The sequence below is a fragment of the Neomonachus schauinslandi genome, chromosome 9 (assembly GCF_002201575.2).
Source record: "Neomonachus schauinslandi chromosome 9, ASM220157v2, whole genome shotgun sequence".
Lineage (NCBI taxonomy): Eukaryota > Metazoa > Chordata > Mammalia > Carnivora > Phocidae > Neomonachus > Neomonachus schauinslandi.
Genome location: NC_058411.1, coordinates 38207885 through 38220804, shown reverse-complemented (window position 1 = coordinate 38220804; position 12920 = coordinate 38207885). Strand labels below are relative to the sequence as shown.

The window sequence follows — 12920 nt, the reverse complement described above, 5'->3', positions numbered from 1 at the left end:
TTTAATAATGAAAAATTCATTATATTATTGAATGGAATGAATGCAGGTTGGAGGCTTTAGCTGTTAGAGGTCACTGAGGGAGAGCCAGATGACTTGAATTCCACTTTCCTCATGTCTAATTGTACCCCAAGAAAGGAAATTCCAACATTGCCAACAAGTTCCTATAGTCTGATCCAGTCTCCACTACACCTTTTCTTCAATAAGATAAAAGAACAAACAGTTCTCTGTATCATTATGGTTGAGTTCCATCTACACTTCTCTCATAAAATCATCAGTCAGCCTGACAGAGAGGACACAAAACTAGTCTCTAGGAAGAAATTCAGTCCTCAAAACTTAATCTAGCAGATCTTAAGTCTAACACCACCACTCCCCTAAAAGTGTGAGCCCCCCTGTTGAGCTGAGAGCCTTTCCAGCTCTGTCTTCCCTGGATGAAAGGCAACAGTTTATTCATTGTGCTAATTAAGGTAACACCAGAGCATCCCAAAAGCCAAGAGAAGAGAATATTTCAAGACAAGGAATGGTAAACAGGGTGAAACGCAGCTGAGAGTTCAAGTGAGATAAATGAAAAGGAGTCATGGCATTTGACTTCTGTGGGAGCAGTTGGGGTATTGGGGTGGGAGGAGTCAGGCTCTATCAGGTGAAGGAAAGTGGAAGTGGAGACCGCCAAGGTAAAACAACTCTTTAGAAATGTGGGTGGTGATGGGGAGGAAGGAGAAAGGCAAGTGGTAGTCATTTTGAAGAGTATGTATTTCAAAGGAAAGGCTTCTTTATAGAGGACAGACTAGTGTTTATTCTGAGGGAAAAAGATAATCGTTCAGGCAAGGTTACAGATGGGTCGTCCTGGATGGGACAAAGGCAGGAACAGGCAGGGGTTCCAGCGAACAAGTGCAGGGTCACCTCACCTCAGAAATTGGACGACATGGAGTAAAGATGGATGCAGAATGCAGCTGGGCTGTGGGCTCAGCTCAAGAGAAGGAAGTTTCCATTTAATAATTTCCTCTGCGCACTAAAATGCAGGGTCATCTCCGAAGGAAAGAGTGAGAGGAGGAGGAGGAGAGGGAACTGCCCAGGAACACATGAAGGCATGTCAAGTGGCTTGGTCTAGGGAAGTCCCGCCATCCAGACTGACATGGCAAATGATTGAACATGCCCAGTGGATGGGGGCTTTCAGGGCAGGTGAATTGGAAAGGTAAAGGTTCAAGCTAGTGCTGTTCTTGGGGCAGGGGTAGCTAAAGTGTTACACCTTAGTATGTAAGCTGAAATGGCAAAGAAAATGAAGCCACACCGATGGATCAAAAGAAAACAGAGAGCAGAGACTGGGAGTCCTAATGATGTTCATGAGCAGGTGGCATGAAAGCTGGGAGGGAAAAAGTGCTGGTATTGGGATATTAAAGATTTTGGAGGTGACGCAGTAATGAGATCCAGGTATATGTCCTGTTTCCTCCACCAGCTTGTAAGTTCTGAGAGGTCAAGGACTGATACACATCCTTGTGTCCCTCAGAATTCACTGTATAATGAGGGTTCTGACCCTGTGTCTTTCATTTCATTATACATGTTGTCATGGGGCATTAAAGGACACTTGGATCATGTAAACTCAGTTCTCAGTTCTCAGTACCAATAAAGTGAAGAAATGAGCTCATTCTAAACAATTCTTTATTGCCTCTCTTTATTAGAAGGAGAACTCAAAGTGAAAGAAAAAGGCATTCTCAATCACAGTAATCTCAAAATTACTTCATTTCCTCCTTTTGTCCTCCCGATTTTATCTGTATAATTATTTAACTTCTGATTGGTGGAATAATATAAAAATAGAATTATTATCATTCTGTTTGTTAAGTTACCTCCTTTTGGAATGAGGAATAAAATACATATTTTCCATGTTTCTTTGTGGTCTTCATAAATTTTTTAAATGGTCCCAAAATTCATGGGTCTACCATATTTAACTACTTTTTTTTAATTGTTGGATATTAGATTATTTCCAGTTTTTCAGTATTCCAAAGAATATGGTAGTAAACATCTTTTTGCATATAACTTTTTCTTTTCGGCTATAAATTTCTAAAAGTAGGAAAGGGGCTTAAAAGTCAAACTCTTAAAGGTACATACTGCTAGAATCTCTGATACTGCCATAGTAATGTGAACTTTGCTATGTTCACCAAAACTTTGCCAACAAAACCAATTGTTAACTATAGAATATATTTAATCTATGCTAAGAGGTTACCAGATATAGGAGAAGCAGTATAGGATAGGGGAAAGAATGCTGCTTGACATTAAGGAAGTCCAAGTTCTATTCTAGTTCCTCAGAAATAACTGACCTTGGTCAGATTGCTTAGCTATCCTGGTCTGATTGCTTACCTGTATGAACATATTTGCCAAAATGATAGTGAATATCTCTTTCAATGCAAAGATTTCTATTCCTGGTCATCTCAAGTGGTGTCCTTTATACTGACTCATTGAATAGTTAGCTTTTATTGAGTATACCTGATGTGGGCCAGTCACTCTCTAAGTGCTTTATATACATGATCTCATCTAATTCACACCACAAACCTAGGTGGGAAGTACTGTTACTAAACCCATTGAGCTGATGCAGAACTAAGATTTTGGCTAAGGAAATGGAGGCTGACGAAGTTTTCATGGAGGTAAACGGTAGATCAGGAAGTCGAAGGCCAGCTTAATTCTTAACATCCTGCATTTTCTTTTTCCTTTTTTTTTTTTTAATTTTTTTAATTCTTATGTTAATCCCCATACATTACATCATTAGTTTTAGATGAAGTGTTCCATGATTCATTGTTTGTGCATAACACCCAGTGCTCCATGCAGAACGTGCCCTCCTCAATACCCATCACCAGGCTAACCCATCCTCCCACCCCCCTCCCCTCTAGAACCCTGTTTGTTTTTCAGAGTCCATCGTCTCTCATGGTTCGTCTACCCCTCCGATTTCCCCCGCTTCATTCTTCCCCTCCCGCTACCTTCTTCTTCTTCTTTTTTTTTTTTTTTTCTTAACATATATTGCATTATTTGTTTCAGAGGTACAGATGTGAGATTCAACAGTCTTGCACAATTCACAGCGCTTACCAGAGCACATACCCTCCCCAGTGTCTATCACCCAGTCAGCCCATCCCTCCCACCCCACCCCCCACTCCAGCAACCCTCAGTTTAACATCCTGCATTTTCAACCATGACACTGTAATGCCTGGGCATACTTCCTCTTAAAAGAACCCCAAACACTTTAACATTGAACCAGTTTTTGGTATTGCAGTTCTTCTCTTATACCCCAAAGATAGAATTCCACGCCATGGATGGAGAGTCCTAGAACATCTGAGTTGCCATATTTTTGTTTAACAAAAGCTTTAAAATAACTTCACTTGTCTGCCTATATTCAGTTTTTGCATTTATTTCTTTTAATTCATGACTATATATCTTCCCGTAATAGAGCCAGGATTTTTAATTGGCGTTCCCTTACGTAAGTTTATACTACTCAGGATTGTTGCCTATTATTCTGCCCATGGGGCAACTTTTATTTAAAAAGAATCAAATTAAATTGCTTCATAAAATTACAGCATATGTTCAGAAAAGTTTTTAAAAATTCACTGTGCCTGGACTTCATTTTTCATTAAAAACTGTATTCAGCGGACTTCCTGTTTTCAAAAATTATGAGTTGGTACCCCCTAGTGGAAGATACAAAGCAACTTCTGTTCACTACTACTAAAAGCACTGGAGGTACAAAAGATAGGAAGGAATTCTCTGTGCTCCTTGCTGCGGTGTGTTGGGTTCTCCTGTCACTACCTTATTGAGAAACAGTGGAGGGCAGTTGTGTGCAAAGCTGCAGGGGGCAGTACGGAAGAAAAATGGGAATGAGCTAGGTGACAACAGGTCTTCAGCAGCACTGACTTTAGGTATGGGATGGCCATGTTGAAAGACGGTGGATAAACCAGCTAGGATGGGATTGGACTTGACTTGTGTGGTTGGAGTTCGTTTGTAGGGTGTGTGCTTGGTGAGTTGGCATGAGGAAGACCCAAAATGTGAGGAGGACCAGTTGGGTGACAGAATTAAGACAGAGGGGAAGGAAGAGCTCTGGAACTGGAAAAGAGTTAGATCAGAACTGGAATTGAACTATCCAGTAGGAAAGACGGGATAGGGTATATCCCAGGGTAAGGACTGGGGAAGGCGGAGACACCAAAGCAGAGCAGTGTCTGTGGAACCAGCAAATCTGTTGAGGTGGCTAGAGGCCACCCTTCTCTGCCATCCCCCTGTCCCTGAGGAGATGAAACTCACTGGTTTGGGGATGGCCTCACTGAGGACTGTAATATACAGACTGGCTTTCCCCTACACATGGTGACACCATCTGTCTTAAACTTTAGGAATCCCTCACTTATGTATCAGGAATAAATAGCTAAGCACTTAAAAATTTTCAGAAAGTTACCAGATTGTGAAATGAAATAAAATAGATGTCTGTTGCCACGAGAGGGCAAAGCCACATGTCCTAAAGTCCATAAGCTGGAGGGCTGACATCTTACGAAAACTGGAGGTGCCCAAGAAAGATGTGCTTAGATGCTCTTCCCTGTTGGACAGCATCAATAAACTGAATGAACATACTTTGAATTCCATTGTCTGGATCACTGATTTAAATGTTTAAATACCTTGCCCCAGCACCCTGGGAACCTGTACTTGTCATGTGTGCTGATCAATATTGACTTGTTAATATTCAATCTGGAGAGTGTGTATCCTTGGATGGTTGCAGGGGTCCCTGGCCTTTCTCTCTGAATAGTAAATCTGAATTTGTGGTTGTTATATTTAAAATTTTAGTTTTCTTTCTGTAGGAAAAGTATCGCAAGGATGGTTGCATTGTGTCAGATTCTAAACCAAAGTTTGGGACTTTAAAGGGACCAGGATCCTAGATGATACCTTATCCAGTGGTTTCCAAACTGGCCAAGTAGCAAAATCATTAGGGGGGAGGGCAGTGTTTAAAAATACACATTCCTGGGGCACCTGGGTGGCTCAGTTGTTAAGCATCTGCCTTCAGCTCAGGTCATGATCCCGGGGTCCTGGAATCGAGCCCCATATCGGGCTCCCTGCTCCGCGGGAAGCCTGCTTCTCCCTCTCCCACCCACCCTGCTTGTGTTCTCTCTCTTGCTGTCTCTCTCTCTCTGTCAAACAAATAAATAAAATCTTCAAAAAAATAAATAAATAAAAATAAAAATACACATTCCATCTGCCTTTTGCCACTAATTCACAATCTCCAGGGGCTGGTGCCTAGGAAGCTTACTCAGAGCAATCTGATGATCACCCATCTCTGGGAGCCACTATTCTACTCTGGCCTCATAATCCATCTGGGGAATTCTCTTTGATTTTAGTAAGGATTTCTGCGATGGAAGGAACAGAAACCCAAGCCAGCTTTAGTAAAGGGGTGGCTATTGTTCCGAGATGAGGAATCTGGCACAAGGAAGGAACTGAAGGAAATAGATCTGGCTCTCACATGAGTCAAAGTCATCAGGCAGCTCCCTTCTCTGTGCACTTCGGCAGGCCACCTGCTTCCGCAAGGCTCTTAGTTTTGGTCCTCCAAGTCTTGGGCTTTGCATGGCTTTGGATTGCCACAGCTCTGACTCGGAAACCAGTGCTAGACCACCTTACAGCTCCTGCTGGCTCCAGCATACATGTTCTTGAGTTCAAGAGAGACTCCAGGTTGGGTCAGGGGTCTGGTCCTGCTTCAATCTATTGTGACGGGTGGGGAAAGGTCCCACGACACACACATGGTTGCCTACATTCACCCCTCCTCAGTAAAAGTGGAAGGGACTCTTCCAAAGGAGGGGAAGTGCAGTCTGGCTAAGCACTCAAAGGGTGTCCGCTAAATGTTACAGCCCTTTTAGAATTTGTCTAGCAGGTCCTCCCCAGAAGACCCCCCCACGGTAAAAAAAAAAAAAAAAAAAAAATGGTATCCACTACACCTTTGTAACTTCCCAATGAGGGGATCATTTGGGCTCTGCTTGAACACTTCTTGAGACAAGGAACTCACCATTTTGTGAGGTCCATTCCTTTTCCAGTTCTAACTACTCAGCAGCTTCTTTGGTAATGACCATCGTATATTCTAAGTTCATTCTCTACAATAATACAGAATACACTTACTCCTTGCTCTTTGAGAATCTGAAAATGGCTATTGTGTTCATCTCAAGATTTTTATTTCCACACCATACATGCTTATAAGGTTCCTTGTCATGGTCCTCTCTGGATCTAGACTCTCATCATTCTGGTTTCCTTCCTTTGCACATGGCTTGAGTTAGTAGTTGTTCTCATTAAAGAGTTTGCTTACTTAAAAATCATAATTTTTTTAAAGGATTGAGAGTGGCTTTAAAATACGCAATAGAGGGGTGCCTGGGTGGCTCAGTTGGTTAAGCGGCTGCCTTAGGCTCAGATCATGATCCCAGGGTCCTGGGATCGAGCCTCACATCAAGCTCCCTGCTCAGCAGAGAGCCTGCTTCTCCCTCTCCCTCTGCCTGCTGCTTTGCCTAATTGTGCTCTCTCTCTATCTCTCTGTCAAATAAATAAATAAAACTTAAAAATAAATAAATAAAATATGCAATAGAACAACACACAAAAAAATACTTCAAAGCAAAAATATGAAGGCAAAAGGAATACATTTTGTAAAATAAGCAGGAGCTGGAAGAGAAATTGGTTCACGAAGCACCTGCCATGAAAGCCTGTGGCTTGCTCAGGGTGGTCTGCAGGATTGCTTCTTCAGTTCTAGTGGCCAGCCCAAAGAGAGAATGATGAATCGCTGCATTCATGAGAGAAAAACAAACCATTAGCCCAGAAGAATTTAAACTATTTCTGGTGCAAAAAACAGGAAACATTTTCTCCTTGGGGTTCTCCCAGAGAAGATGTTATAAAACCAGGTAAACAATATCTTCAACAATATCCTTGAAGTAAATACTGTAGTCATTTCCTAGGACTGTTTCTTACAACATCTGCCAAAAGGAGATATAATGGTGTTTGGTGAAAGCCCAGTTCAGTGAAGCCACTCTAGGGAGGCTCTGTAATCCAGACTGGGTACCACTCTATGGTTCTTTGCCCCAATGTCTGTGGATGAGTGTTAGAGGATCTAGCAATGGTTTTCAAGCTGTGCTCTGAGAGGCCCATCAGTGGTGGGACTTCGAGCTTCCCATCCCTTCCCCACATCCCATTCTGTGACTCTAGAATTCTAGAAAAACATGGTTTGAAGGATTCTAGGGTTAAAAAAGAAATTTGAAAACCACTGTTATAAAAGAATGGATGCACTGCTATCCCTCAGGTAATCTACCATAGATAATGCTCATTTCCCAAAGTTTTCAATAGTCAAGAGCAGTGGTGATTTCCAAGATTAAACATCCTGATAAGTTCATCAAGCACAGAACCTCTGTGTTGCCAGTTAAACCCAGAGCCATATGTTTTAATAATCAAGCAAACTAGGGAGGGATTGACAACTTCTTATTAAATCTGAGGTGCCTAACAAGGACATATGGTGGACAGAAGGCCACTGCACCTTCACGTGGAGTTGGGCTAGGAAAGGACCATCTGTTAGTACTCAGATTCTCCTTAAGAACTAATTTGGTGTTTGCTCTAACAAGATGATACAGTACAGCCTCAATGATTTTAGCCTGAAAATTATTTAAATCTCATAACCACACATCCATTTTATCCATAAGCAAATCTCAGTAACTCACTCATAGAACATCTAGCTTTTTATACTGAGAAGTATATACATAAGTTTAAAAATGTAATATATATAAAACTAGAAAGTTGATGATTTTGGATGCAGAACATCTAGTTTTTCTTTGTGATAATAACGGATAGGATCAGCTCTGTATTAATGCCATTCTGGTTTTGATACTAAGGAAAACCTGGAATTGATGTGCCAGAGAAAGCCCATCTCTCTACTCCTTGTAATTGGAATAGGTGCTATTTCTGATCCATCAATGGACTGTAATTCTTGACCTTGAAACACAGTGGTATGAAGTGCAGTTTCCTCATAAGCCTTGTGACTGAGGGTAGGAACGGGCCTTGACAATCAACACTGAGCATGAGTATCTTGGTTTATAACTGATTTCAGTCCACAAAGATTATGGAAAGATCAATAAAAGGTGTAAACACTCTTAGGTTTTTCTTACCAGATTGTACCACAGGTGGACAAAGAGTTTAATAATGATCAGTGGTGGAATAGCTGTGCCCACGGCTCACTTTGTGTAGAACATTGGCCCAAGGGTCCCAGAACTTAACAATTTATCAAGCAGGAAGGTGACATGCATTTTAGATAGACCACCTCATAAATTAGGAGAGTAAATGATTGCCCTTAGGAAAAATGTAATAGACTAAACTGTGGTCCAATCGATAAGGAGAAATTTCCATCAAAATACCACCAACAAAGGCTCTACCCCATCTATTCACAAAATCGTGTAATGACTCGATGTTTTTTAAGTTCTGCAGGAATCCTGTGTATATATGAGGATCCCTGTGTTTTACAGTTGCAGGTGATCAGTGAAAGTGGGAAGTTGCAAAATTAATTATATGTAAACTCATCTTTATTACTCTCCCAAGCTGGCAACAAGCATCTGTTGGGGCAAAACCCAAAATGCTTGATTGGCCACAGCTGCATGGATTGATAGAACTCTACCTCCTTAGAGGGCCTGCCAACTACTGCCCAGAGCAGATGCATCCGGCTACCTGCAGGCCCTTTGTACCTAATTTCAAATGACCATGGCAGGGACAGCACCCCAGAGTCCAAGAGCCTGGCTGGGGATCAAGGATGACAGCAACAAAGACCAGGCTTGTGAAGGGCTGGTCCCAACTGTTCCTTCCAGAAGCAGGGGAAAGACTGCCCAATGTGCCCTCCCTGTAGGTTCACCCAGCCTGCCTCAGGTTGTCTTTACATCCAATTTGGGACATGAGGCCTCATCCCAACACTGAAATGGCAGAATTCCCTCTGTCCAGCTTGTACAAACACACGTCACTTGCCAAGAAGACCAAATCACTTGGTTCCCAAAACAGCTGAAGATTATTTCCCATTCAGTTTTCCCTCCCTTCCCCTATGATCCTCTGTGCTGTTTCTTATATTCCACATATGAATGAAACCATATGATAATTGTCTTTCTCTGACCTATTTCACTCAGCATAAGAGCCTCCAGTTCCACCCATGTCAGTGTAAATGGTAGGTATTCATCCTTTCTGATGGCTGAGTAATATTCCATCATATATATATATACCACACTTCTTTATCCATTCATCTGTTGATGGACATCTCAGCTTTTTCCAGAGTTTGGCTATTGTGGACATTGTTGCTATAAATACTAGGGTGCATGTGCCCCTTGGGATCATTATTTGTATCTTTGGGGTAAATACCTAGTGCAATTGTTGGGCCGTAGGGTAGCTCTATTAACTTCTTGAGGAACCTCTATACTGTTTTCTGGAGTGGCTGTTCCAGCTTGCATTCCCATCAACAGTGTAAGAAGGTTCCCCTTTCTTCGCATCCACGCCAACATTTGTTGTTTCCTGACTTGTCAATTTTAGCCATTCTGACTGGTGTGAGGTGGTATCTCATTGTAGTTTTGATTTGTATTTCCCTGATGACGAGTGATGTTGAGCATTTTTTCATGTGTCTGCTGGCCATTTGTATGTCTTCCTTGGAGAATGTCTGTTCATGTCTTCTACCCATTTCTTGATTGGATTATTTGTTTTTTGGGTGTTGAGTTTGGTAAGTTCTTTATAGATCTTGGATATTAGCCCTTTATCTGATATGTCATTTGCAAATATCTTCTCCCATTCTGTAGGTTGCCTTTTAGTTTTGTTGACTGTTTCCTTTGCTGTGCAGAAGCTTTTATCTCAGTGAAGTCCTAATAGTTCATTTTTGCTTTTGTTTCCCTTGCCTTTGGAGATGTGTCTAGCAAGAAATTGCTAAGGCCGAGGTTGAAGAGGTTGCTGTCTGTGTTCTCCTCTAGGATTTTGATGGATTCCTATCTCACATTTAGGTCTTTCATCCATTTTGAGTTTTTGTGTATGATGTAAGAAAATGGTCCAGTTTAATTCTTGTACATGTGGCTGTCCAATTTTCCCAGCACCATTTGTTGAAGAGACTGTCCTTTTTCCATTGGATGTTCTTTCCTGCTTTGTTGAAGATTAGTTGACCATAGTTGAGGGTCCATTTCTGGGTTCTCTATTCTGTTCCAGTGATCTATGTGTCTGTTTTGTGCCAGTACCATACTGTCTTGACAATTATAGCTTTGTAATAAAGCTTGAAGCCCGGCATTGTGATGTCCCTAGGTTTGGTTTTCTTTTTCAACATTCTTCTGGCTACTTGGGGTCTTTTCTGGTTCCATACAAATTTTAGGATTATTTGTTCCAGCTCTGTGAAAAATGTTGATGATGGGATGCCTGGGTGGCTCAGTTGGTTAAGTGTCTGCCTTCGGCTCAGATCATGTTCCCAGGGTCCTGGAATTGAGTCCCACATCGGGCTCCTTGCTCAGCCAGGAACCTGTTTCTCCCTCTGTGCTGCTTACCCTGCTTGTGCTCTCTCTCTCTCTGACAAATAAATAAATAAAAATCTTTAAAAAAAAATGTCAATGGTATTTTGATAGGGATTACATTGAATATGTAGATTGCTCTGGGTAGCGTAGACATTTTAAGAATATTTATTCTTCCAATCCATGAGCATGGGATGTTTTTCCATTTCTTTGTGTCTTCCTCAATTGCTTTCATAAGTGTTCTGTAGTTTTTAGAGTACAGATCCCTTACCTCTTTGGTTAGGTTTATTCCTAGGTATCTTATGGTTTTTGGTGCAATTGTAAATGGGATCGATTCCTTAATTTCTCTTTTTTCTGTCTCATTGTTAGTGTATAGAAATGCCAACTGATTTCTGAGCATTGATTTTATATCCTGTGACGTTGCTGAATTCCTGTATGAGTTCTAGCAATTTTGGGGTGGAGTCTTTTGGGTTTTCCACATAAAGTATCATGTCATCTGTGAAGAGTGAGAGTTTGACTTCTTTGCCAATTTGAATGGCCCTTTCTTTTTGTTGTCTGATTGCTGAGGCTAGAACTTCTAGTACTATGTTGAACAACAGTGGTGAGAATGGGCATCCCTGTCGTGTTCCTGACCTTAGGGGAAAAGCTCTGTTTCTTCCCATTGAGAATGATATTCGCTGTGAGCTTTTTGTAGATGGCTTTTGTGATATTGAGGTATGTTCTCTCTATCCCTACACTGTGGAGAGTTTTAATCAAGAAAGGGTGCTGTATTTGTCAAATGCTTTTTCTGCATCAATTGAGAGGATCATATGGTTCTTGTCCTTTCTTTTATTAATGTAGTGTTTCACATTGATTGATTTGCAGATGTTGAACCAGCCTTGCAGCCCAGGAATAAATCCCATTTGGTCATGGTCAATAATCCTTTGAATGTATTGTTGATTCCTATTGGCTAGTATTTTGGTGAGAATTTTTGCATCCATGTTCATCAGGGATATTGGTCTGTAATTCTCCTTTTTGGTGGGGTCTTTGTCTGGTTTTGGGATCAAGGTAATGCTGGCCTCATAGAATGAATTTGGAAGTTTTCCTTCCATTTCTATTTTTTGAAACAGCTTCATAAGCATATGCATTAGTTCTTCTTTAAATGTTTGGTAGAATTCCCCTGGGAAGCCATCTGGCCCTGGACTCTTGTGTGTTGGGAGATTTTTGATGACTGCTTCAATTTCCTTGCTGGTTATGGGTCTATTCAGGTTTTCTATTTCTTCCTGTTTCAGTTTTGGTAGTTTATAAGTTTCTAGGAATGCATCCCTTTCTTCCAGCTTGCCTAATTTGTTGGCATATAGTTGCTCATAATATGTTCTTAAAATTGTATTTCCTTGGTGTTGGTCGTGATCTCTCCTCTTTCATTCATGATTTTATTAATTTAGGTCCTTTCTCCTTTCCTTTTTTATTATTATTTTTTTATTATGTTCAGCCAACATATAATACATCATTAGTTTTTGATGTAGTGTTCAATGTTTCATTAGTTGTGTATAACACCCAGTGCTCTTTTTGATAAGTCTACTAGGCGTTTATCGATATTATTAATTCTTTCAAAGAACCAGCGTCTAGTTTTGTTGATCTTTTAGTTTCTATTTCATTGATTTCTACTCTAATTTTTATTATTTCTTGTCTCCTTCTTGGTTTAGGCTTTATTTGCAGTTCTTTCTCCAGCTCCTTTAGGTGTAAGATTAGCCTGTGTATTTGAGACTTTTCTAGTTTCTTGAGAAAGTCTTGTATTGCTATGTACTTCCCTTTTAGGACTGCCTTTGCTGCATCCCAAAGGTTTTTTGTGTTTTTTTATTTTATTTTATTTATTTATTTGACAGAGAGAGAGACAGCGAGAGAGAGGGAACACAAGCGAGGCGAGTGGGAGAGGGAGAAGCAGGCCTCCCGCAGAGCAGGGAGCCCGATGTGGGGCTCGATCCCAGGACTCTGGGATCATGACCTGAGTCGAAGGCAGATGCTTAATGACTGAGCCACCCAGGCGCCCCGATCCCAAAGGTTTTGAACAGTCGTATTTTCATTTTCATTTGTTTCCATGAATTTTTAAAATTCTTCTTTAATTTTCTGGTTGACACTTTCATTCTTTTTTTTTTTTTAAGATTTTTATTTATTTATTTATTTGACAGAGAGAGAGACAGTGAGAGAGGGAACAAGCAGGGGGAGTGGGAGAGGGAGAAGCAGGCTTCCTGCTGAGCAGGGAGCCCGATGCGGGGCTCGATCCCAGGACCCTGGGATCATGACCTGAGCCGAAGGCAGACACTTAATGACTGAGCCACCCAGGTGCCCCGACCCTTTCATTCTTTAGTAGGATGCTCTTTAACCTCCAAGTATTTGAGTTCCTTCCAAATTTCTTCTTGTGATTGAGTTCAAGTTTCAAAGCATTGAGGTTGAAAATAT

The 12920-nt window shown here is 41.1% G+C and overlaps 1 non-coding gene across 1 annotated transcript; it reads left to right on the top strand.

Annotated features, from left to right (window-relative positions):
• Nucleotides 1-5841: 5841 nt before the first annotated feature.
• Nucleotides 5842-5895, top strand: LOC123325811. Its single transcript, XR_006540657.1, has one exon. It is a non-coding gene; the product is annotated as a U7 small nuclear RNA (small nuclear RNA).
• The last annotated feature ends 7025 nt before the right edge of the window (nt 5896-12920 follow it).